Source organism: Podarcis bocagei (genome assembly GCF_964188305.1).
Source record: "Podarcis bocagei genome assembly, chromosome: 6".
In the NCBI taxonomy this organism is placed as follows: domain Eukaryota; kingdom Metazoa; phylum Chordata; class Lepidosauria; order Squamata; family Lacertidae; genus Podarcis; species Podarcis bocagei.
In genome coordinates, this window is record NC_138130.1 from 38,208,277 (window position 1) to 38,234,602 (window position 26,326).

Genomic DNA, 26,326 nt, shown 5'->3' on the forward strand with positions numbered 1-26,326 from the left:
GAAGGTGGGCCTCAGAGGGTGGGCAGGCAACATTTCAAATGCCCTGGTTGCAGTTGTTTAGAACTTTATACATCAAAGACAGTTCTTTGAATTGTACCCAGAAACAAACTGGAAGCCCGTGGAAGTATTTTAAGACAGGAATATTATGTCCTGAATGACAGATTCATCAACTGCATCAACTTCAGCTGGTACATAATATGGCAGCCAAGGTGTACAAGTCTTCAAAAGCAATTGCAGATACAACACATTGTAATAATCTTACCTGGATATTACTGGAATATGATTAGCTATATCTTGCCTCCTAACCTTGCACCTGTTTTGCAAGGATAGCTATGCCATCACATGATATCTGCAAATCACGAGAAAGCATATGATCCCTCCTAAACTCCTCTCCTCCTTCACTATGTCCCTGCTCCTTTTCTGCCACTTTTCCCTGCAATTTCCCACCTGCTTAAAGATTTTGCTGTCTGTAGCATCCTGCAGATGCAGGGACATCATTACGTTGATGTGATGTTCTTCTCCACCAGTATCATGTTTTGTGCTGCTGGATCAATCCTGTCCAATATAACTCAAGAACAGTATAATTCCAGGGAAGTTTCACCCTGTGAAAATGCAATAAATACCTCATGCAATTAATTTTACAAGAGGGAAATTAATCTCAAATTTCTTTAAGGGAAAACAGAAAGAGTACATGTAAGCAAATACATTTGCCCGGTCCCTGACAAAGCCAATACAAGGCTTATTAAAATTAATGGTCTACACCACCAGAAAAAAATACTTGAGGCTTGTGACCTCCGCTTTCTAAATCAGGATGTCAGCCCATGAAATAATATTCTTCAATCCCAGGATATTCTGAACTAGACAGATGTCAGCCAGGCAATCCTACACAAAAAATTAAATATTTATCATAAAAATGAACTTTAAAGACATGCTGACAAATCCAGCCCACCTTCCTTATGTTTCTGTTCCTCATTAATGTTTATATATGAATATGTAATTCTTGTCCTACTACTGAGGTGAGAATGTTCAAAACAGGAAGCCTGTTTTCAGTGTCATTGCATACTTTTGCTAGAATCCCTTAGGCGGCCAGAATTCAAAGCCATCCATGCACACATGAACGAGACCTCCCACTTGTGTTTATCTGACTACCAACAGGACTTTAACCACAATTCCCTCAAAGACCACTCTAGTGCCTCTCAGGCTGTCTTCAGGCCTGGTCCAGTTTCCTCAGAACTAACAGTGAGCTTAGCCTTGGTCCTTTGGAATTTGTGAGCTTTAACCTTGATACTAGATCCCTGCATAATTTTATTTTTTCATTATGGCTTCAGCTGCTCGCTCTCCTCCCCCCCCCCCCAATGTTTATGGTGCACCAAAGCTTATGGAGCCAAAGCAGCAGCACCTGCCCACAAAAAGGAGATAGCAGGTACATACCCTCCAACACAACACAGCCTAAATCTGGGACACCGAATCCCATGCGACTCATGCAACTTGCACCAGTTCGTGGAACCCCCCAAAAAAATGCTTTACGGGGAAAGGTCTCAGCCCAAAATGGTTGCCATTCTCGCAGGGGGAAATGGGATGTCCTGTGTTTTCCAGGGCAGTTGAAGGGTATGCAAGCATGCTTAGCTGAACTCTGAGGTTTGCAAAGTCACAAAAAACGGAGGACAAGGGAAGCAATAATCATGCTCTCCCCCCCAAAAAAGGGGGGCTAGGAAACAAATATTCATGTACAGTGGATGCCTAATTCACCCATGTCAATTGCCAGTAAAAACAAAACTGTTGGACTCACATAGCAGGCTGTTGTGCAGACTTTTAGCTAGGAGAAATAGGAGAAGGGAGAGAAAGAGATGCACCTAGAGACATGAGATTGAGGAGCCAGGAGCAGGAACCAGGAGAGAAAGTGGGAAAGAGATACATAAGGAAATGTGGGATGGATGAGGCAGGTGCAGAGATAGTTTACATGAGGGTGCAAAGGAGGGGCAACGAAAGCAGAAACCAAAACTGAGGTGGGGAGAAGCAAAGGAGTGGAAGAAGATGCATTTGGGTGATGGAGATAGGGGCTGTTCCACACAGCAGAAGATGCCAGACTCAGTTCTCAGTAGGACTGGGATTGACTTCTGTCCAGAACCCTGGAGACCACAGCTGGTCAGCTGTCAAGCATGGCAAGTCCTCCCCCTCCCTTTGGTAACTTCACATATAAGAATTATGGAGCAGCTAATATATTTATAGTCCTTTTATTACAGCATCGCGTTGCAAGCACAATATACAGCTTTCTGCAAGGAGGGCAGTTGCCTACTCCTTCTAATTTCCACAGCAAGAAAGGCGCCAATGGGAAGTTCTTCCCCTCCCTCTGCCTCCTTTGTTCTCTGATTCGTTCAGACCACCAAGTCTGTTGTGTGGGGGGGTCCCCCACACTCTCAATTGATGTCTCTCCTAGCCGCCCCCTCCCTTCTGATTCCCTTGTCATTATCTTGTAGCTAGGTAACTCCTCCCTAAGCTGTTCAGCTTCTGTGTCTGTGTCTGCCTCTCTCTCTGCTTCTGAAAACACTGGAGATGGGGGAGGGCAAATATTTATTCCCCAGTCTTCAGATCCAGACCATTCCCTGACATCAGTGTACTGAGCTACATGGACCAGTGGGTCTGACTTGGGACTTTCTGTGTTCTTCACTGTTTTCACATGTTGTCATCCTCACCAAAACGTCACCCCAGATTCCACAGGTTAAGTAAGCGCTGTTTGACATATCTTTGTATCTTGCTTTTCCACTCAGGAGCTCAAGGTTGTTTGTGTTATCCTCTGCTTCCTCTATCCTGAAAGACCACCTCTTTCCATATGCCCAATCACAATCCTAAAGATTAACCAGAAAATGCATCATTAGAAGCTCTGTAGCGGCCAATTTGTGATTTCTTCACAGGCGCGCCATGTCCTCCGGATAGGCTGACACTTGGTGCACAACAGTACGTGATGAAACACTCTGTAACAACCGAAAGCTGCAACTGCAAACTTTGCTGGATATATTAAAGGTTTCCTCACAATGAAACTGTGCTCAACCAAAATCAATAACAGGAAGGCAGGGGTGAGGGACGTTGGAGAATAATCAAAGAGTTAAACCCAAAAGTAAATTGGACAACATAAATCCCAGCTCAGATTCAGGAGTGCAGATAGTGTTTGCTCAGAAAAAAAATCACCACGCTGAAAGATTTCCTGTCAGGTAAATTGGAAAGATCCCCAGAAGACCTATAAGCTTTATTCAAGGAGGTGTCTGTGGAATTTGAAAAAAGTTAAAAAGAAAATAACTATAGCAAGTGTTTGCTTAGTAAGAGTATCCATGAGTTGAAGAAAGGGATGTGGCAACACTGTCTGAATAAATGCAGCAGAAATTGACTCCCGAAGAAAACCCCAAACTGCAGCTGCATTCTTAAGTCCACTGAAATGAATACGATCAAATGTGCTTCACTCTGTATTTGATTGTGACTGTATTTGGTAATGTAGAAAGAAATTAGGGCTGCATTCACAAGGCAGTTCATTCCAGTTCCCCAACTTTTCCCTAACAATTATGGAACTATAGTGAAATATCGCACAAGTTTACAGCTTGTTTCTGTGTTATTTGCTTCCAGAAAAATCAATTTGCAAATAATATGTAAATGAGCATTAAACTTGTGCTGTATTCCACCAAAGTTCCAGAAGTAGTTTTTACATCATGTGAAAGCTCAAATACGATGCAGAACTTAACAGTTTGGGGAAAGCTGTGAAAATATGTGTTATTTTACATTAGAGCAAATAATGTACACTATTATTTTTTTTGGTGATGATGATGATGGTGATACAAAGCCAGCTGGACTGTTGTGTCAACTGAGACGCCAGGTGGCAGTGTTTCCATTGTGTTTCCATGAGTGAGAAAGCACTTGCAGAGACACATGAGTTCTCTTTGATATATGGACCCCGTGAGGGATTCTAGAATAATTACAAGAAGGCCTAATTACAACGCTGGAGTGCCAGCAAGAGCTCACACTGCACAGACTGAAGGCTTCCTTTCCCCATTAGAAGCTCTCCATCCCTGATCCTTCCCTTCAACGCCATTATCTATCCGGAATGCTTTCTTCTTTTTTGCCATTTCAAAGGAGACATTTTTCGACATGGTTTTTAAAAGCATTCCGTTTAATTCCCCCTCTCACACACACAAAAGTAGTGTCACGTATCAAGTACACGGTCACATCCGCTCCTCACAGAAAACAGGCAGCAAGCAGAATGGAATAAACTGAAAAGAATAAACAGCTTCTGGAAATTTTCATAAGAAATAAATCGCATAAGTAGACGATCGAACAAACATACAGCGTATTTATCACATACAGTGGTACCTCAGGTTACAGACGCCTCAGGTTACATACACTTCAGGTTACAGACTCCGCTAACCCAGAAGTAGTACCTCAGGTTAAGAACTTTGCTTCAGGATGAGAACAGAAACCGCACGGTGGCGGGAGGCCCCATTAGCTAAAGTGGTACCTCAGGTTAAGAACAGTTTCAGGTTAAGAATAGACCTCCAGAACAAATTAAGTTCTTAACCCCAGGTACCACTGTATTAAAGTTACAAAAACAAGCTAACATGTAGTAAAGGTTCAAGTCCTCAAAATTTTTGTATGTGTGTATGTGTGTGTGTGTGTGGAGAGAGAGAGAGAGAGAGAGATGGTGGCACCTTTTCTATGCCAGCAATTGTTGCAGCAGGGCGTGTGGTGGCAGCAGCAGGTGTGGGAATGGCAAGAGTGGCAGGAGTGGCATCAGCAGCAAGGCAAGGCAAGGCAGCACTTCCTGTTTCGCTTCAAGTAGCGAAATGGGTCATGCTGCCCCAGCAGATTGGCCACTGTGAAAACTGAGTGCCAGACGAGACGGGCCTTTGGCCTGAACCAGCAGGGCTTGTCTTATGTACTTACGTTCTTAGTATTGACTCCTGCATTTGAAAATAAACAAATAAATAGCATGAGTAATCTTTGAGAATCACATGTGAAAAAGTTTCCAAACTTAGATGTAACTGTTATCCATGCTACTAACATTCCAGTTTTACCATCTAAACCAGGAGTAAAGGTAAAGGGACCCCTGACCATTAGGTCCAGGGGTAATATATACCTACTGCCCATTAATGCATCTTTCTTGATGGTAAAATTTCCTTACTGCCCACCAGTGCTCAATGGAAGGAGGATTCAGCTTGTGCCGTAGAACCCCCTGCCGCCCACCTAGAATCCTGAAACGCCCACTAGTGGGCGGTAGGGACCAGGTTGACAACCCCTGATCTAAACTATAAATTTCCCATATGGGGTTATCTTCTTGCTCATTAAAAGGAAAGAGAAAAGGCCATGTGATTCCATTGTGCCCATGTCTCAATCACATAGAACCAAACACATGAGCAGCTTCTTAATGGTGGGTGGACTAATGTGTGGAGATCAGAGGCAGAGCCAACAGGATACTCAACACTAGGAGCAGGGCTAGGAATGTGGCCCCATTCCTCAGTAATCTCTCCTTTCATAAAAGTAAGAGGCTCTTGTTATCTAAAGCATCTACCTTTTTTATACAAAGTTTAGAGTGAAAAGTTGACAACTCTTAATGCAGCTCTGTTATAAAACTTTTCCTCCACTCAATAAAATCTACTTTTATTTTTCACAAGATGAAACTCATTCACTTTATCCAAAATCCCAGTATTAGAACTGGAAGAGGATGGATCAAATCTTTTCCCTCCAACTTGTATCAAACAATATTGCTCCTTCGCGTCTAAGGATTAGGATTGTATGTGGCAAAAATATTTATCTGGTTGTTCATAAGAGCATTTGATATGCTCTTATCTTGAGACCAGCTTTTGAATCCTCTTGAAGTTTCTCACCAATATATCCACAGATACAACAGCAGAGTTCGCCTAAACCAAATGTAACAAAACCTGAATTAAATCAAAGGCTGTTTTCATTCCATTAAGCCAATCAAAGGGAGGCCTTTGCTTCAATATACATTTTGGTGTGTTATTTAAAATATTTATATGCCTTATTGGTGCCAAATGGTGTGGCTTAGCAAAAATGTCATTAAAATAACCATCATAAAGGGGGAAACAGTAGCTCTGTAAGAACAGTTCAGTGGTAGACTCAATTACCTAGAGGGGTGGTGCGTTCTTCCTTGCTGCAGTTTTTCAAGCAGAGGGTGATCAGTCATCTTTTGGGTATGCTATACCTTTGAATTTCTTCTATTAAGTAGGTGTTGAAATGGATGACCTGTAAGTCCCTTCCAAATCGTACAAACCTACACTACAAGCACTTGTAAGGTGACATTGACAAAGAAGGATTCTGCCCTTCCATTGTCTCAAAGATGGAGCTGGATCAGATAGGAGCATCTTTATCCACACACAAAAGTTGTAGCTGGTTACCAAAGGCCTTCAAATATCACCAGATGGTCCTACATGCAGGAGACACCTCACTACCCATAAAAATAAAAGTTCTGCTGGGAGGATTTTTGATATGTTTAGTGGGAGAGGTCAAACGCAGAGAATTCTCCTTTGTAAGGAGTATCAATGTGGAGTGTCCCACCTGCAGACGTACTGTGGGGTGTTTCAATTAAGACGTATTCATCGAATCTGCAAAGAAATAGCTATATTGTGGTTGGAGCTGGAACTTGGATCTGCAACACTATCAATTACTGCCCTGGCATTCCTCGCTTCTTTGCAATATTCTCAGCCCCCCCCTTTTTTTTTTTTGCAGGCTACCCTCAGGTTGATATTAAGATGCAAACCGAATCAGATTTCACTCCCATCACTGCACACAACTCAAGACACCCCTGGCACACTCTCTGTTTGACTCAAACTTTACAGTACATTTAGTGAACAACAGCTGAAAAGATGGAATATGAAGCCATCATTCTCTTTTTTTCACATCCCAGATTGACAGCAATCCCACCAGGATTCTCTCTAGTACTACAGTTTGAAATCTTATGGCCAAAATCTTATGGTAAATGTCAAGGTTTTGAAATGTCAGCATTGCGTTCTTGTTCTTATTTTCCTCCAAGTCTGTTTGCCACTGCCTTGCCTTTCACCCACACCTTAGTTTAAATCTATATGCCTCTATACAATCTGCATGCACACAGTAACCTTAATTTGCACGTAAATGAGATGTAATTACATCTGTTCTATTTGTTCTTCTGAAATAATTTTAGAAATGCATCTTAACCTTGGTTTTTGCTTCATTGAATTCGGTAAATTAGCAGCTGTTTATCTTTGCTTTTTAACTCACTGGATATCTCATTAACTTTATTGCTCCTTGCTGAATTCTTCCACAATTGCTCTGTAATTCAAGTTCTGAGCTATGAAAAATTGGATGTGATAGTACTGAATGCCATTTAAGTCACCAGAGCAATTGAGAACAGGATTTGCATTTCCACATCCATAGATGTTAAATATTCCTCTTTTCATTCAACTCACACGTTGTACATTTTATTTCATAGACATTTAATGACCTTTCCCTCCCTATCTCCTGTCTGTCAAAGATCATGAAATTCCATTGAGACTGACACAATGGTAAGATGGAAAAGAGAACGTATGGGGATAATGTATAAAAGAAGAATTCATAACTCATTTCTCCTCCAAGGCCTTCGCTGCCATTGATGCCTGGTTGTTTTTTAATATCTATTTAAAACATTTTTGGTCTGACTTCGTAGCTGCTGGATTTATTGCTGTACAGAGCAACATGCACACCCCTTATACCAGGCAGAGGGGGCAGGCATTTGAATGAGCAGGGGTATTCCTCTGTTCAGCTCTCCCAGCTAAGCCAGTTGCCTGCCGTCCACTGATCATGTGGGTGAATGTGAGGCAGTGAAAATCCTCCAAATGAGGCATTCTGAGGGCAGGGAGGAAGCATGGCTGAGCCAAGATGCACTGGATCCTAAGACAGTCTCACTGCCAACTACATAGCACCATCAGACCCAATTTGGGTTGGGCCACTGGGCTCAGCCTGGACCTGTCGCAGAAATGAACCTGGATTGGGTCCAATAATCCTGTTCCCCACCTACCTTCCACCATGGGCATTATGAGCAGCAGGGTTGCTCCACACAGCTTTGCCGGCAGGTGTGTGTGTATGTAGGATTATACCCTCGTTTCCCAGTAAATTATATGCAGACTAGACTCACTGAAATTAATGGGTCTAGGATAGTCATATCCATTCATTTCAGAGTATCTACTCTAAGTATGACTAATATTGGCTACATCTCCGGCAAATGAATTTTTCATGAATTTTGATTTTGAGAAATACATTTGCAGCGGTTTCTAAACATATATGAGAATGAGAGGTCTAAAATGAAAATGAAAAACCTACTTATAAAAAGCAATTTTATGGGGGGAGGGGGATTAGGCTGAAGCTATTTGTATTTTGTATTTGTATTTAAAATATTTATATACCACTTTTCTATAAGATATATATACAGTGCTTTTTCTGGGGGGATGCAGGGGGATGCATACCCCTAAACATTTTGTGAATCTAAGTTTGGCCTCATTGGGGGGCAGTATTTCAATATGAGTAGGAAAATGAGAGTACCCCTAAACATTATTTGGGGGGGAAGCAGTGTGTGTGTGTGTGTGTGTGTGTGTGTGTGTGTGTACACACACACAGTGGTTTAAAACTTCAGGATAAATTGACCCTAGTTCACACATAAGCTATTGTCTTTTGTGTTCTGAGTTGGGAGAATAGATAAGGAGGCATGAATGTAATTATTTGTGCATTTGGGGTGCAATGAAGGGACTTGCATCAATTTCATGAAGACTTAAGGAGTTACTATGAAAATTACTTAATGGCCAAGTAATATATCAATCACCTGGGAAAGTGCCAAAGGGTTCAGAGCTCATAAAAGCCAGAACATGTGACAAGGGCATCTGCTGCAGTTGTCTTCCTCTTCCAGTTTGCTTAGGAATTGATCCCAACACACAACGGCTTTTTATGATCATCAGGCACTTCCCATGAGTCAGTTGGATGACATTTCCCCCCTGCAGTTTTTCAGCTCTTATTCAGAGTCTTTCCTTGCCAAGGAATGCTCAAAGCATTGCTTTTCCAGTGATCATTCCACAACTATTATCTTAGCCTAGGGCCATCTTCTTCTTCTTCGTTAACTTTCAGGATCGAAATAACAGACTAGAGAGATTCCTGCGATAATGCTGCATAAATCCAAACAGAGCACCTAGCAAAGGGAAAAAGCAGTAAAAGCAGATAGTTTGAACATATGGAACTGTATAATTCCAAGTCAGGCTATTGGTCCATCAAGCAGTAGTAGCCAAATGCTGTCTACTTTGTCAGGGAAACAGTTCTGCAGTGTTTTAAGGCTTGATCATCCTGGTCCTTTAACTGGAAGTGCACTGGATTGAAACTGGGCCCTTCTACATTCCAAGCATGTGCTCTGCCACTGAATTAAGGACATGAGAAGAATCCTGGTGGATCAGACCTGAAGCCTATCTCCTCCAGCATCCTGTTTCTTACAGTGGCCAAAAAGATGACTACAGACCCTTCAAGTGTCCTTCTTTTCCAGGGACATCCCTGATTTAGAGGATCTGTCCTGGTTTCTGATTTGATCCCAGAATGTCCCAGTTTTCCTTAGAATGTCCCTATTTTCATTGGAGAAATGTTGGAGGGTATGGAGTTATCTGACCCCCGAGCCATCTGAAGGCAGTCTTGTACAGAGAAGGTTTTTTCAATGTTTAATGTTTTATTATGTTTTTTTATATATGTTGGAAGCTGCCCTGAGTGGCTGGGGCAACCCAATAAGATGTGTGGGGTATAAATTATCATTATGGAATGGGACATCCCTATTTTCATCGGAGAAATGTTTGGAGGATATGTGCCTATCGATAGGGCAGGTACACCTTGCCCTGATCATTTCTACCAATAGTAAAAGAAATCACTTTATTGGGACCGGATAGCCAAAGGAAGAAACAGACACAGAGGTTGGGTTGAACTAAGGTCACTTTATTTAAGAATATGTTTATTATAAAAGAAAGAAGGAAGGAAGGAAGGAAGGAAGGAAGGAAGGAAGGAAGGAAGGAAGGAAGGAAGGAAGGAAGGAAGGAAGACAACAAAATCCACAGCAGTGACCAGAGGAGAAATAACCACTGGGAAGACCATAGAGAGAAGAAACGCCATGGTGTATCTGAAGCAGCACAACCAGACGCCTTTGCCTGCCCCAGCTGCAACAAAACATGTCTCTCCCGCATTGGTCTAACAGCTTTACTTCACCCCCCCCCCAATGGTGCACTCCTTCATTGTCTCCTAAGACAGATGCATGCCAACAATAACAACAATCACAGTCGTCATCATCATCATCATCATCAAACCATTAATACAATTCAGTATAAACTCACGGTAGTTCAAAATATCAGAAATGCTGGCTGCTGAGCACTATCATTCATACTTGCCCTCCAAACCAGAATTGGATATTGCATTCAAACTAGACCCTTAATTTGGTATTACCTATCAATTGCACTTATATACTTTTCATAACTTATGGAGCTGTTCTCTTGTTCTATGGTGGGTAGCAGACCGAGGTTCATCCAGTGCCTGAACAGGGCCCTCCATATGTACAGTCACATAACCAGCCCAAGACATTTTGTTTCCTGAGGTGAAGGTCTAGATGCATTCCCTGTTCCACGTACAGAAGCTGACTGGCCTAACAAGTTGGATGCTGGCAATGTCCCCACTGTGGAAGGATGTGTGGATCCAGAATTGGCCTCCACAATCACTTACAGACTCATTGTTAAAACCGTGTTTATGGAAGACAATCTTACTCGGCTATGAGTGATCGCCAAAGAAGAAGATTACCTTCCATCACAGGATAGCTTAGAAGGTGAAGGGAAGGCTGCATGCCACACATTGGTCTCTTTCCAACCCCCCAGCATTTGCTGCCTGAAGCAGCCCCCTTCCTCTTCCAGAAAATGCGCAGAGATTGGAGGCGGAGCCTGATGCTTCTGTGATGCTCCTCCTCTTGGCATGCAATTGTTGAACACATGGGAAAGAGTGGTAGCCAATGAATGGAAAGGCATTTCATCTTCTCTGGAATAAAGAAAAGCTGTTATCTCGAGAAGGTATTTATAGTTTAATCAATTTGTGGTGCCATTTCCATTTAAAGTTGCACATATCCAGCCACTCAATAGTGTTCCTCTCTGCAGAAAAGTGAATTTCTCATATTGACAAATTAAGACTGCCAAGTGGGCAGGTACAGATTGCTGAAGAAAATAGAGCTGTGTCTATAGCAGTGACTGATTATCTGCTGAAGAACTGCATGCTTTCTTCTGGAAGTAATAACAGAAATAATTTGATTAGACTCTTATTTTAAATGTTGAGGATTCGGGGGGGGGGCTTAAATGCTATAAGTTATTGCCTGCGGCTGATAGAAAAGACATTCATCCTGGATCTCCTGGGTGTGGAATGAGTTGCAATTTGAAGAGAAAGAGAAATCCATTGCAAGTGCTCGCTATTTTAAGTTCCCCAGATTTCCATGACAAATGAAGCAATTATTATATGTCAAGGATGCAAACAGTAATTCGTCAACATTTCAGCTTATTAATTCTAACATTTGCCAGTCTGTGTAACATATTTATCACATTTTATTGCTTGCTGATGAAAAATCAAGCTTTGTTCTCTCAATTATCTTTGTACCGCAGCCAGGGGTGGAGGAAGGGGGGCGGGCAGCCCCGGGTGTCATCACTGAGGGGGGTGACATTTGGCGGGGTGTCCGCCCGTGACTTCCAAGCCTACCCTGAGCCTTCCCCCTGTGTTTTGACAGCTCGGGGGAGGCTTGGGAGTCGCAGGCATGTGGCGCACCATTGCCCCCCACTCCCAGGCTGCTTCCGGGGGGGTGAGCCTCTCCTGAGCTGTCAAAAGGAAGAGGGAAGGGAGGAAGGCTGCTGGCAGAGCAGCGCGACCCCCCCCCCCACGCCCAGGAAGCAGCCCTCCAAGGGCAGCTTGCTCCACCCCCCACGGCCATCTCACCCCCATGGGACACTCGCCCCGCCCCCATGGCCCCACCTCTAGGTGCACAGTATGTGCGCCGCTCTGGGTGATGTAGCAGCTAGCTCCACCTCTGACAGCAGCATCAGTGAAAAAGCATCTGAACAGTTTGTTCCAGACCCCAGCCAGGTCCATAGAGCTAAAACTGTAGCCCAACTGTTGCTTGGCATTCCTATTTGAGCAAGGAGTATTGGTGGCACTCTGGAGAGGACACAATAGAGTTTTTGGAGAATATTTTTAGGGTCCCCTAAACGTGTGCTGAGAACAGTTCTAAACCCTGAAGTCTCTTTGAGCTCCCTCCAAGCTCATGCCTAGGACACTAGTCTCAATTATTGGCTTTGTATCCATTTTAGGAAATCTACACAGTTGATTGATTCATTTTTTTTACAGAAGGAGATTTTTTGAGATTTTTTTTGTGGAAAGATAAACGAGAAAGCTAAAGCATGCATCAGGCAAAGAACTGAGGAGGTGGGTTTTTCAATAGTTAAAAGCCTCTTCCTTCTTCATCTTGTTCCCTGGTATGCTTGGGTTTCTGTATTTATTTTATTTATAAAAATGTTTGTATACCACTATTCATTGAAAAGATCAAAGTGGTTTACAACAACATACAAAAATTCTCCCACCCCCCAAAAAATGCCAGAGATCTACTGTTACAGGTTAATGTACAGGTTATGCTTAATTGCCTGCATAAACTTGGTGGAATAGAAAAGTTTTTAGCAAACCAGTTTTTAAAGACTAGAACACGTTTTCAAAGACTAAAACAAAAGGAACCTGTGAATCTTTATTGGTAGAGCATTCCTTGGGCAGTGGCAGACTTGGGTACTAAGACGCTGTGGGCGAAGCTAACATTTTGTGTCCCGTTCCACCCCCCACCCCCCGCCTTTGCGCTGCCTTCCCAAACCCAGCTAAGCAAGGCACCAGGCTGTGGGAAGAAGCTGTCAGGCTTCTGTCAGTGTCCCAGAGCCCTCCCACCTCCTTTCCAAAGCTGAGAAAAGGCACTGCTAGTCACAGGGGACAATTGAGTTTCTAGTGACAGAGACATATCCAGGAAAAACCCCAAGCTACCTGCCTGCTCCTTCAGAGGGAGGGAGACCCAATCCCAAGTTATCGGGTAACTTGCCGATGTTTGGATAATTGGAAATACTATCAGATGAATAAGGAGCTAAACTTACTTAGCCTTCCTAAATTTTGAAAATATGTTTATGCTGGCATGCTGTAATTCTCTGCCAGAAGCATAAATGGAGGCGTGAGCTAACTGGGCTCTGTTGGAAAGGGCTGTCAAGAATCTCTATGTTGTGTGCTGCTGCAAAATATTGAATAGAGTTAGGAAGTATTTGATGCTCTGTTCTGTTAAAAAGAAGTTTGGTAATAAAGAGGAGAGCTCAGATGATCTTGAAGTGTGTTTGGGATGGATGCAAAGTTTTGTATGTTTTGTTTGCATTATACTGCATGCTATACTCCATGCTGTTTGGGGTCTGTTACTCCAGATGTATTTTATAATGGTTCTTTTACCATATAAGTAAATCCAATATGATATTACTCCATCAGCAGGAAGGTTTATCACATTGAAATGGTTTTGTTTCCTACAAGATGAATTTGGAATATGGCCTGGACCCTGCAATCTTATGGCACCTAGGATGGCTAATTGGGCTCTGAAACTGCTTGGGGTCAGGATATCTCACTAAGTGCCTCCTCCTTTATAAAACTTCTCAAGACTTAATCGGTGTCAAAGGCTCTCTATTCTACTACCATTAGAGATTCAGCTGGTGAACTAAGGGACACACGCTGCTTTTCACCCAAAACTTTGGAATGCCATTCTTATTTAGATCCATCAGGTTCCATTTTTTCCTACGAGTTCAGGTGAACTCTGATAACTTATTAGTATAGTTGGGCTTTTTATGCCTAATAATTTGCTGATCATGGGATGCGGGTGGCACTGTGGGTTAAACCACAGAGCCTAGGACTTGCCGATCAGAAGGTTGGCAGTTCGAATCCCCACAATGGGGTGAGATCCCGTTGCTCGGTCCCTGCTCCTGCCAACCTAGCAGGTCGAAAGCACGTCAAAGTGCAAGTAAATAAATAGGTGCCGCTACATGACCCGGAAGCTGTATGCCGGCTCCCTCAGCCAGTAAAGCAAGATGAGCGCCGCAACCCCAGAATCGGCCATGACTGGACCTAATGGTCAGGGGTCCCTTTACCTTTACCTTTAATTTGCTGATCCTGCTCTTTTTACTGGTTTTTATGTTTGTTAGGTTTTTATTTATTTTAGTGAGCACTTGTCTGTGTTTTCTGTTCTTTTCTGGGCATACAGTTTTAATGAAAAAGTAAAATATAAGTTGAAACAACAACAACAACAGTCTTTGATATGGTCTTGCATGGAAATACAGTCAAGAAGACCTTTCTACTTTGCAACCTTCAGAGAAGCACCAGTCAAGGGCAGGATGCCATAGGGCAGTTTGTGGCTTTGCTCTCTCTGTTTTACTTAGCCAGTTGTTGAAAATACTGAGGATGATTCATGTATTTTGTATAACCAAGATGTTGGAAGGAATTGGTGGCTCAGCTGATATTTACAGATGAGGTGCAGGTGGGTTCAAGGGCAGAAGCCATCATTATATAAGGCAACTCTTGTTTACAGGGAATACAATATCAATACGCCACAATACAATATCAAATGCCACAAGAACGACCTAGGAAAGAAAATAATCCGGGCAAACACTCCACCAAGGGTTTAGATAGAAACTGGCTTAGCTTAACAATGCCATCTAGTGTTGAATGTATGGCATGGAATATAAATAGAATTGATGGTGGGGTTTTTATTTTTCCTGTCTGATACTGTGTAAGATAAATTAGATACAGTACATTAAACCAAAACTATACTGGTACCAAAAGAAAAAAAGAAAAACCAATAGAAATTGCAGGATATACATTGGGAAAAACATTGTCTAATAAAATCTAAGTTGTAATATAGCAAACTATTCTTGGTGGCAACTTAATTATCCATAATACGGGTACTTAATAATATGGGTGACTGTTTAGCTTGCCACATTTAAATGTCCTTGTTCTCAAGTACTTACTTCCTTCCTTACTTAATTTTCTAGCAGTGATATGGGTAGTAGCATCCTGTTCTGTCAGCTAAAAGCAATGCTATATTTCTAGAAAAAGGGGTGCCAGAACTCACCATGAAAAACTCCTTTGTTCTCTTATACTGGCAATGGCACCCACCTGAGAGGCTCTGGAACTGAGTTCCAGCTGAAAAAAAACCCTGGCTAAAAGTAACAAGAAATGTATAGTATGGTAATAAAATAATACTAACATCCCACCCTCCCTCCTGAAGGAGCTCAGAGCAGCTAACAACAATCATACAGCTAAAATCAGCATGAAAATAATAATTAAAACACACCAAAAAACCAATAAGATAGTGCATAGTGTGCAGAGAACATTCAGTTACAGATAGGTAGCCGTGTTGGTCTGCCATAGTCAAAATAAAAAAAAATTCCTTCCTGTAGCACCTTAAAGACCAACTAAGTTAGTTCTTGGTATAAGCTTTCGTGTGCATGCACACTTCTTCAGATACACTTTTTTCAGTGTATCTGAAGAAGTGTGCATGCACACGAAAGCTTATACCAAGAACTAACTTAGTTGGTCTTTAGAGAACATTCAGACATTCAAGGTCCCACTATGTGCCAGAGGCCCAGACAACACTGTCATCTAAAGGAAACAAAGCATGATGGATAACCAGATCTTCTTTGAGAGGGAATTCCAAAACCAGGGTGCTGCCACCAAGAAGGCTCTGCCCTGTACCACCCTTGGGGGCCGGTGCACCCTTGGGGTCATTGAGAAAACCATTAAAAGGTAAAGGACCCCTAGATGGTTAAGTCCAGTCAAAGGTGACTATGGGCTGCGGCCCTCATCTCACTTTCAGGCCAAGAGAGCCGCGTTTGTCCACAGATAACTTTCCAGGTCATGTGGCCAGCATGACTAAACCGCTTCTGGTGCAACAGGACATCGTGATGGAAACCAGAGCGTACGGAAATGCCATTTACCTTCCTGCTGCATCAGTACCTGTTTATCTACTTGCACTGGTGTGCTTTCAAACTGCTAGGAGCTGGGACAGAACAACAGGAGCTCACTGTCATGTGGATTTGAACCGCTGACCTTATAATTAGCATGTCCAAGAGGCTCAGTGGTTTAGACCACAGTGCCACCCGCATCCTAGTCCTAGCCACAAATCTTAGAAGCTGAGATGGTATATAACTTTTTTTTCCTTTGAACTTCTACTGCCTAATGTCGTTTCATCACCACATTTTAGTGGTTAGATTTTACAATTGAAATGATGATGCCCACAAGATCATAACTATGCCAATATACCGGTAAGCCATGTTATATTTCCTGGAGGGTATCCATATAAAGGACAGATGTGCAAGTGCCATTATTGAATGACAACATCTAGAAAAGAAAAGAACAGAACAGCCAAATGTAACACAGAGGTGAATTACTGAAGTGACAGGAAAAGATGTCAAGTGAAGGTAGTCTTCTGCCAAGTCGGAAGAGAATTTTGTATTGTATTATATTGTATATATTGTATTGTATTATATAATCTCCCATTTTAAGTCGTACTCCCTCACACCTTCTATTTCGCCTACTACAGAATAATATATTTCAGCACTAGATGGCACTACAATGCACTGTATTCAAGATGTGTGGGGGTAGGGCAAACAGCTCCATACAAAATGAAAACATACATAATTCTGAAGGGGGCTTATGGGCTAAGAGCAAAATTGCAACAACAACAACAACAACAGACAACACATATTATACAGCGGTACCTCGGGTTACAGACGCTTCAGGTTACAGACTCCCCTAACCCAGAAATAGTACCTCAGGTTGTTGTTGTTGTTGTTGTTGTTGTTGTTGTTGTTGTTGTTGTTGTTGTTGTTGTTATTATTATTATTATTATTATTATTATTATTATCATCTCCAAACATTCATTTTGTTTGGAGGATGTGGATGCCTCATTTCTGCACCACCAGAGAAGCACAGCCCTACACTTTATGGTTTACCACATGGATGTCATTCAGAACAGTCTTTGTGTGGTATCCGTATCATACACACATGGTAACATATATGCCACTTTCCACATGATGCTTCTGCCTAGTTTGCCAGCATCAGTCTCTGAAAAGGACTGTAACACAATATAATATGAAATGGCACCGCCAGACAAGAAGAGGGGGCTTCTCTGGCTAACTGCTCCTCAACTTTTCAGTGAAGAAACACAAGCCTCTTTTCTTACTCTCTCTTCAATCACTTAGCAAGATCTCCATTCCAGAAATTCCTCCAGCTTAGTCCCAGCATACCTTCGAAGTCAAACTTTCCCCCAGATCCTTTCAAAGGTCATTTGTTTGCTCAATGGAAGATTAAAACAAAAATAAATCCCTTCAGAAGACGAAGGGTGTGCTTATGTAAGGTAATCCAGCAGACACAGAGTAAATTGCATTCTCCTGGACGGGATCCATACTTTGAATACCAAACACTGGACATGGCCCACTGCCCAGGTGTAGAACTACTGCCAGTTACTAAGCAGGACATTGATATTCACCGTGTTATTTTTAAGATTTGCCTGCCACAGTGCATTTGAGTTTGAAACCATCAAGGATGCAGGTTGCACGAGAGAGTCACCTCGTCTCCTGCTACACATGGGGCCCAGCAACTTTAGAAATGAGGGGCTGTGAGGTTTAAGACAGATGTCCATCTCTGGCAAAGAAAAAATTGGGAAGATGGCGTCAAAGATGTTGGTTTCAAAGTATTGGAGGGTATGCAGGCAGCCAGTTCCATTGGGGCTCCCTGTCAGGCCAGTCAGCTGGTTGCCAAGTAGCCCCACTTGCCGCAGAATAATTGGGCGCGTGCGCCAAGCTCCCAATTGTTCCTTTATAGCCATGCCTTTAACTGGCCCACACCTGACTTCACACATGTTGGTGGAAGTGGTTTGAGGGAAATGGTTTCATGATCCAAATTCATACTGCTGCCAGGTCTAATTAGGCACATGTGCTGGAAGTTGCCCAATACAGAAATTACAGTCTATGGCAAAACTATGTTAGGTACAAGTTTGCCATTTATGTTCACAATGTTTTAAGAAATAAAAAAATTGTCCAGTAGCACCTTAGAGACCGACTATGTTTGTTCTTGGTATAAGCTTTCATGTGCATGCACACTTCTTCAGAGACACTGAAACAGAAGTCACCAGACCCTTCTCTAAGGTGCTACTGGACATTTTTTTATTTTTTATGTATCGACTGCGTCAGACCAGCATGGCTACCTACCTTAATGTTTTAAGAGTTCTCCAAGTGATAGCCTCTCACCTGTAGCAAACAGGGAATGTAAGCTGCTGAACAGTCCATGGAATTGACTCCTGTTGTGTCTGAGCCTAATGTTTTGCAAATTAAGCTCTCATTAAGCTGGTAATTAGCTTGTGTTTTGCCTTACCCACTACCCTGGGGCAATTTGCATGGCAACCAGTCATGTACTGATTGTGCAGTCATGGAATGAAAGATAACTAGCTGCCTCCCCCCCCCCCCTTTTCAAAAGCTTGTTTGCTTTTGCTACATTGTTTTGCCACATTATTTAATGCATCATTTAAAGGTTGTAAAACAAGAAAATCCATACTAAAAGCTAACCTCAGAATGTGTCAAATGTTATCAATAAACTTTCCCACAACACTCCTACATACTGAAAAATGTGCAAAACTAGCCTTACTTACGACAGGTTGCATTCAAGCAAGATCCTTTGATATATTCATTTTGAAACGATTTATAGAGAGTAATTCATAAATGGAAATTAGTAAATAAAGAAATAATAATATAATACATATTTCAATTCTGTTCATTTTGTCCATCACTGTCTGGCACTAATCCTTTGGTATTTTCTGTACATTTTCTTAACCCTCTAGACTTGTTTGTTTGCTTTAAATAATGCAGATTTAATCCAAGTGAAGCTGTCTACAATGGGTGTTATTCTACAAAATTTTACTCAGACCAGACCCATTGAAATTAATGGACCTAGCTTGGTCAAGTTCATTAATTCTAATGGGCCTATGCTGTGTAAAACCTAATTCAATACCACTTTATATACTCATACCTACCCCAATATATTTGGTATGATGTGAAGAAAAGGAGAAGAGGAAACCTTGGGTTGGAATTATGAAAGATCTTATTATAGCAAATATTCATGAATACAAACTATGGATTATGTTGCAGACCATGTTGCAGTCAACCCTACCTACTGGCTAAAAACCATGTTGAATTTTGTTCATTTGCAAACAGTGTATCAAACTGGGTACACCTTTAGGCACTGAAGCTTAAGAGTAAATGAATCCAATGCACTTTTGTTTTTCAGGAAATGAGAACAGCTGTTAAATCCCCCATCGACTTTAGAGCCAACAGCCAAGCAAAGGAATGTACAGTATATCCCTAGAAATGAGATCACTGCTTACCAGTATTCCACGATGCACCAAGCAATATTATTTGTCCACCCCTGCAAAATAAAAATCCCGGGACAGCTTTGTTGCTGCATTTGGTTTTGCTGACTTGCTGTTAATCAGTTCCAAATCCATAAATATTACTCAAGCACAGAAGAGTCTGTTCCTTTAGGATGGTTCCAAGGACCCAAGCGAAACACGGTGGCTTTTGAGGTTAAAATAAAAGGGGTGTGTGTCTGTTTTCCCCCACTCAGTCTGTGAAACTATACTCCATTTCATTTGCAGTTATAGGTATCTGGATTTCCATTAAGAGAGTCAACTATCTAATGGTTGCAGCATTGTTTCCTGAGGCCCATTCCTAAACTGGGTTATCACCACAGACTGATCAAAAAACCTGAGCACATTTTAAAAATAATTATCCAAATAAACAGCACTCTTATTTAGAACCTCAGATTCATAACCCTGTTAAATATGCCACTAGCCTCTTGACTCCAGAAGCCCCCATACTGACCTGGCAGAATGTGAAAAAAAGAAGTGTAGCACACACAGCAAAACTTTGCTGACCTCGATTTAAATGGATGATGAGGTACTCACATCAGGTATGCACACCAGGCTGGGAGCTCCGGAAGACTCAAATGCCATTTTTAAAAGCTGCCTAACCTCTAACCTAATTGAGTCATTGAATACACTTTGTAATTTGATTCATTCTAGAGCCCTCATGGAAGCCTAAAAGCACCGCCACTCCCGGTCCGTTATTAGGATAATGTAACAATCATACTCTCCAACATTTCTCCGATAAAAATAGGGACAACCTATTCCAGAAGAAGAAGAAGAAGAAGAAGAAGAAGAAGAAGAAGAAGAAGATAATACCCTACCCATCTGACTGGGTTGCCCCAGCCACTCTGGGCAGCTTCCAATACATGTATTAAAATAATAAAGCATTGGATTTTTTTTTTAAAAAAATCTTCCCTATACAGGGCTGCCTTCAGATATCTTCTAAAGATTCTACAGTTACTTATCTCCTTGACTCAGGGGGTCACATAACTCCATACCCTCCAATATTTGTCCGATGAAAATAGGGACACCTTAAGGAAAAGTGGGACATTCTGGGATCAAATCAGAAACCGGAAAAGCTTCTGTAAATCCTGGAATATAAGGAAACTTGAAGGGTCTGATTATGCTAAGGTTGTCCACCAGATATCTGCACATAGGGCTGGACTTACCGTATTTTTTGCTCTATAAGACTCACTTTTTCCCTCCTAAAAAGTAAGGGGAAATGTGTGTGCGTCTTATGGAACGAATGCAGGCTGCGCAGCTATCCCAGAAGCCAGAACAGCAAGAGGGATTCTCGCTTTCGCTGCGCAGCTGTTCTGGCTTCTGAGATTCAGAATATTTTTTTTCTTGTTTTCCACCTCCAAAAACTAGGTGCATATTATGGTCTGGTGCGTCTTACAGAGCAAAAAATACAGTACATTCCACACACCCTTGTACTCACTACTTGTGGCAAGGAACAAGAATCCCAGTGCCCTGCCCACTTGGACGCCTGCCCTGCAGTACTCTAGAAAATTTCAGAAAAGGGAAACCAAAATGGCCAAGGGGCTGGAGCAACTCCCCTAGGAGGAATGGTTTCAACATTTGAGGCTTTTGAGTTTAGGAAAATGGCAAGTGGGGGGGGGGGCATGACAGAGATGTATGAAATAATGCAATGGCATGAATAAAGTGGAAGATTTCCTCACTCTCTCAGTATAGTAGAACCCAATGTCATCCAACAGAGGCCCAGGGCTGAGCAGCACAGGAATGGGCTGGGGTGTTTCATGTAAGAACCCACGCAGCAGCAGAGAGGCATCATCATGATTAAACTGTGATTTAAGACAAACTGTGGCTTGTCGTGTCAGTACAAATCTGAAGCCAAATCTAGTTTGTAACATGCACACCGATAGTTCAGCATGAGAAATAGCAGAGTCAGCTGCCATGTGATGAAATGGCCACAGGGAGCAGAGCTAAGAAAACCGGTAAGGTGAACACAGAAGAACAATTCACTGGCATCTTAAAACTGCAATATAAAGTACAGTGGTACCTCAGGTTAAGTACTTAATTCGTTCCGGAGGTCCGTACTTAACCTGAAACTGTTCTTAACCTGAAGCACCACTTTAGCTAATGGGGCCTCCTGTTGCCGCTGCGCCACCGGAGCCCAATTTCTGTTCTTATTCTGAAGCAAAGTTCTTAACCTGAAGCACTATTTCTAGGTTAGCGGAGTGTGTAACCTGAAGCGTAGGTAACCTGAAGCCGTATGTAACCCGAGGTACCACTGTATAGCATCATTTTTTGTCGAGAGCAGAGTAGAAACCTGCAAGCGGGTGACTAAATGGATTGATGGATCTGAGGACACTGTGTGGTACAGTTTGGATTCAAATCCCGATATTCTATCATCGATCTACTTCACACCCTTCCAAAAGTGGGGAAGCTTTACTCACCTTGCAGTGATGGATAAGTTATGAATGTGTTTACTTCAAGAAAGAAAAGGCAAGAGTCTGAATATGGAAAACATTTCCAGTGAAGCATTACATATATCTGTCTGTGTTCAGCCTTGGTCACTTCACATCCATGACTGTCACCTGCAAGCTCCAATTAAATTCCATGCAGCTGTTCACAATATTCCTAGCTTCCTCCAAAAAACAATGACTTTTTTATAACACCCCTCTAGTGGGAAGCAGCCAGATAAAAAATAACTCAAGCTGCAGTTTGATGCTAGTCACGACAAATCATAGCTGTACACACACATAAAGCAAAGTGTGCGACTGCTACTGTCCCACAAACCTAGACCCAAGAAGAACTTTGTAACTCTTATATGTCACTGACACAGAACACCTTCACAGTAAGGTAGGAAAGGATATCTGCCCATACCAGCTCTCACTGTGACAGCATTCCCATTCTGGGAGGTGATGCTTTTTTCATGCACCTTTTCCATTCTACTTCTGCAGAACAAACAAGCCACAGTCTGACCTCTGGCTTTGTTTCTACCACATTCGGCTTTTCTTGGGGGGCTTTTGACCCTTCTCCGCTCCTTCCCCAATACTCTTGCTCTTTTCCTAGCAATCCTTGCATTGAACCATGGTGTGTTAACCATGGAAGGAAGAAATGTCCCACTCTCAAGGCCAAAAGGTGGACCTTTCAGAAGCCTATTTATTTTTTGAATTTCTATCTTCCTTCAAGAATCTGAAAATGGTTTGTGGAGGCAGTGTTTTGTGTGTGTGTGTTTTTTGCAGTAAGACAATGTCATGCCTTCATATTGTTTCGGTATTCTATGTGTAAACCACCACCCCCCATCATCTCTGAGTAGTACCCAGTGTGGGTCAGAGAACCACCATTTTAATTCCTCACAACGGCCCTGACAGATTCTTTCCAAGGCATTGTGAAATCTTAAAATGGAAGCTTCCAGACTTAAAATGGAAGCTTCCAGATTAAAAGAATGCTGATGCCTGCTGCAGATGCTGCTGTTACCCTCAGGTAAATCCACCACCACTGGGAGGGAGCTCATTGATGTAGGATGGGCCTTGTAGCAAGACCTTCCCTGCCTCTACTTTATCAGTTCTGTAAACTAACTGTATACTTTCAGCCAACAATGGAATCCAATTAAAGATTTCTAAGGCTTGCTGATTGTTTTTCTTGTTAGCTGGCTTGGACCCAGATTTGGAGTAATGATTGGTAATTCAGCATTCTTGTGCAGTGGCTAAAATAAATATGGGAGCAGTTGTATTTGGCTGTAATGAGCTGATCTTCTGTACCTTCGCCTTGGAACCTGCATTTGAATAAAGGATATGCTCTTTAAAAGTGAGAGGCATTTTCCCATGTTATTCAGCCGTATAACTTCTCTCATTTTTGCATGTGCTAAAAAAAATTACATGAAAAATCTATTTTGTACTCACACAACAACTCAAGTTTGACATTACAGGGTGTCTGAAAGACAGTGAAAATGAGAAACTAAGATTGATCAATTTGACAACAGCCTTCTCATCAATATGCAAGTACAGTATTCATTTAATGGGCGCTCACAGATTTATTTTTCAAGGCAGTATCCTAGCTGCTTTGTATTGTATTTCCTTTTCTTATTGTCCCCTCCCAAAAAAGTTCTGTGTGTTCTCTGAAGCAATCAGCAAAATTTTTAACAGTCCCATCATTACAGTCAAGCACAGAGATACATGAGTATTTACCAATCCTGTAAGAAGCCATGGTCTTTTTCAAAAATCATTAGAGGAAAGAAAAATTACAGCACTTAAGGTTTCAAAGGCAGAAAATTAGCAGCTTGTAAAATGGACCCTGCTATTGGACTGCTCCTCATATCAAAGAGGTCGAGATAACAGAAATATCTTAATGGCCCTCCCGTATCAAGGATATTCTCAAGAGGGGAAACATCTTTCTTGTATCACTCACGTCTGTCTGTCTTGTTATTATCCTGTCCAATCAATACTGAAGATAAATAGCATTTAATGAAGAAAAACAACCAATACAATCCTAGGCACTTTGTCTGCCGCTAAAACTGGGTTCTTTTCCCGTACAGAAATGCAAAATTAAATTATGATAGAAACTTGGTTATGTTCCTCTGTTGTTTCTGGATAGGTTTGAGTGTATTCTTTGCTCTCCTGTGATCAGGCTTGGCCACAGGTTGCTCAATGTCAGCCAGTGTCATGCACATGCAGCCCCAGACATCTAAGGGCATCAGAGACCTGCTACTGCTCAGTCTTGTCCCTCTAAGTAGTTGGACGCAGACACTTCAAGGGTCACAGAATCAGTTAGCACGCCAAAGTCTCATTGCTAAATCCTTGACACTCAGAAGAAGCAAATTTAAAGTTGCACCTCAACACCAAACCTAAGGAAGTTACCTCCATCAAGATCAGTCAGACATGTCTCCTGTTAAAAGGGCTCTGATCTTACATTGTGGTGATGTAATGCAAGCTGCTTCCATTTCTTCAAGCTCCTACTGTAAAGCGTTGGACAGTGGTAAATTAGAAGCTTTGACGAAGCTGCATTTTTTTTTAGTTTTAGAGGATGGCCTCAGTCAACTTAATTTTCACTCAGGTGTTGCTCTTCTGCTTCTCAGAAGCAAGTCCAAGAACTGTAGTTCAGCCAGGTGCTAGACATTTGCTCTCCGAAAACAGACTTTCTATTGTTCTTCAGTCTCCTTGCCGTTGCTTCTCTCACATAATCAACACAGCAGGAATTCAAACTCTTACCCTAGTGAAGAAAATACCTGAGATTTATGACTCTGTAACTTTCCCCCCTTACTTCTTCATATTATACCATGGCATATATTGCATTCATGCCGCCTGGCTCCTCATGACATTACGCAACATCACACGGGCAATGTCCAGACATCATATGATGTCATGTCAGGGCCCCCTCAATGTCATGAATTGTCAGGTCAAAGAGGAAGAGGATTGGTGTGGCAGGAAGTACTCACAGGGTGATGGAGGATGGCAAGGAGGTGGGGGTCAATGCCTAGGAACCAGAGCAGCAGGACCCATCACCAGAGCCAGAGGGGGCCCTGTCTCCATGAACACGGTGGGCACTGAGGCATAGGGAGCAGTGGGAGGTAAGCTCTAGGAAGCTGAGGTAGGCAAGGGCCCGCAGTCCAGATCCTTAGCTGGCCAGGTGGGGCTTGCTAGCTCTGAGAGGGGGTTGTGAGTCCTCAGCTGGAAAAGGCTCAGAACAGGTGAGGGTCACATGCCTCGTCAAGCCCAGATGTCGCAATCGGTATGCCTCGGCCCAGTATACTTGAAGGAGCATCTCCACCCCCCCTCATTCTGCCCGGACACTGAGGTCCAGCTCCAAGGGCCTTCTGGAAGTTTTCTCACTGCGAGAAGTGAAGCTACAGAGAACCAGGCAGTGGGTCTTCTCAGTAATGGCGTCCACCCTGTGGAACGCCCTCCCATCAGATGTCAAGGAAATAAACAACTATCTGACTTTCAGAAGACACCTGAAAGCAGCCCTGTTTAGGGAAGTCTTTAATGTTTGATATTTTATCGTGTTTTTAATGTTCCGTTGGGAGCAGCCCAGAGTGGCTGTGGAAACCCAGCCAGATGGGCGGGATATAACAACAACAACAACAACAACAACAACAACAACAACAACAGTAATAATTTTTTATTATATGCCAAGTACAAAAAGGAAGCAGAGCAGAGATGCTGTTTCTAATCACCTTCCCACAGTGGTTGGACCACAGCTTGGATGGTCCTGAGATCTCATCAGGACTGTACTTGTGCGGGGCTGACCTCCAGGTGCCCTGACCCCCAGGTTATTATTATTATTATTATTATTATTATTATTATTATTATTATTATTTATACCCCGCCCATCTGACTGGGTTTCCCCAGCTGCAGAGGTGGAAACCTGGCCTGGCTAGACTTTGGACTCATTGGCTTGCCAGACTATGCACTAGCATTTGCCATGGGATTTGTGCACCCTGCCAGGTCTTGCCACCAGGTACCCCATGATTCAGGACAATCAGCTTGAGAAGATGGCACCTCTGCCATCATCCTGACCATGGATTATTAGTACTTTGCCCTTGAGCTAGGGAACTAGTTGAGCTCATTCCTCCAACCTACCTTATCAACCAACGGTAATGTTAACCTTGTTACACGTATGATCAGGTTCATCTTACAGGCAGTGGAAAAGTAATTAATTTAACAACTGTTTTGAGAGCAACTCTGCCTGGCATTCGTTCAAGATCAGATTAAAATGAGCCCACATACCTTGAAGATGATCCCGCAGCAGATATGCCAAGGGCAGCATTGATTGCATCTGGCCTTCTCGGCTCCTCTGGATGAGAAGAACTCAATATGACTACAT

At 42.4% G+C, this 26,326-nt stretch overlaps 1 long non-coding RNA gene across 1 annotated transcript; it reads right to left on the reverse strand.

The window, feature by feature from the left end:
- Window positions 1–453: 453 nt before the first annotated feature.
- On the reverse strand, window positions 454–26,326 carry LOC308588637. The gene is made up of 3 exons (XR_014008848.1): window positions 26,230–26,326; window positions 1,790–1,816; window positions 454–602 (listed from the first exon to the last, which is right to left on the reverse strand). It is a non-coding gene; the product is annotated as an uncharacterized lncRNA (long non-coding RNA).